The sequence below is a fragment of the Octodon degus genome, unplaced genomic scaffold (assembly GCF_000260255.1).
Source record: "Octodon degus isolate 3935 unplaced genomic scaffold, OctDeg1.0 scaffold00343, whole genome shotgun sequence".
NCBI lineage: Eukaryota > Metazoa > Chordata > Mammalia > Rodentia > Octodontidae > Octodon > Octodon degus.
In genome coordinates this window covers 1,076,102-1,077,254 of record NW_004524919.1, presented here as the reverse complement: position 1 = coordinate 1,077,254, position 1,153 = coordinate 1,076,102, and the positions used below count along the sequence as shown (strand labels likewise).

Sequence of the window (1,153 nt, the reverse complement as noted above, 5' to 3'; positions counted from 1 at the left end):
ATTCTGTACTCCACCTAGTCCAAAGGGGTAACTCCTCTGTGTCCAGCTTCCTCCAGGTGGGCTACAACCAATCCTGTAAAAGGTCTGGTGCCCCCTTAACCACATTAACATCTGCTATTGGCTTCTGTGATCCGCTTGCTTGGATGGGCAGTTTTGTGGTTTTTGGGTTTAAATTACTGTGCCTCCCCTTACTCAGGGCTCCTCTCTGTCTCTTGGACTCTGAGGGGGCCGCTGGGTACCAGCTAAAATAAAGCGCTTTCTTTTTGGAAAACAATAAATAAATAAAAAAATAAAGTAGCATATGGGGGAGGCCCGGAAGTTGAAGTGGGAGTGATTCTGCTTCCGTTTCTAGTTTTCCCCTTAGTGTTTGGTTTCTTCGCGGTGGACCAATATGAACCGATTCTTCCGGAAAGCGAAACCCAAAGCTCCGCCGCCCAGCCTGACTGACTGCATTGGCACGGTGGACAGCAGGGCAGAATCTATTGATAAGAAAATTTCCCAGCTGGACGCTGAGCTAGTGAAGTACAAGGATCAAATCAAGAAGATGAGAGAGGGTCCTGCAAAGAATATGGTCAAGCAGAAAGCCTTACGAGTTTTAAAACAAAAACGGATGTATGAACAGCAGCGGGACAACCTTGCCCAACAGTCCTTTAACATGGAACAAGCCAACTATACCATCCAGTCACTGCTATTAAACAGGGAGTAAAGGAAATGAAGAAAGCATACAAGGAAGTGAAAATTGATCAGATTGAGGATTTACAAGACCAATTAGAGGATATGATGGAAGATGCAAATGAAATTCAAGAAGCACTGAGTCACAGTTACGGCACCCCAGAACTAGATGAAGATGACCTAGAAGCAGAGTTGGATGCACTGGGTGATGAGCTTCTAGCTGATGAAGATAGCTCATATTTGGATGAAGCAGCATCTGCACCTGCAATACCAGAAGGTGTTCCCATGGACGCTAAAAACAAGGATGGAGTCCTGGTGGATGAATTTGGATTGCCACAGATCCCTGCTTCATAGACTTGCATCATTCAAATACATCGTATAAACATTCTGGGACTAGGAAATATTTCCAAGTTTGAAACAAATTTTGCTTTCTTTCCTTTCTTTAATGGAAAGGTTAATTATACATTTTTTTTCTTTTTTT

The 1,153-nt window shown here is 43.5% G+C and overlaps 1 pseudogene; it reads left to right on the top strand.

Moving 5' to 3' along the window:
• The first annotated feature begins 391 nt into the window (after positions 1-391).
• Positions 392-1,026, top strand: LOC101563521 (annotated as a pseudogene).
• The last annotated feature ends 127 nt before the right edge of the window (positions 1,027-1,153 follow it).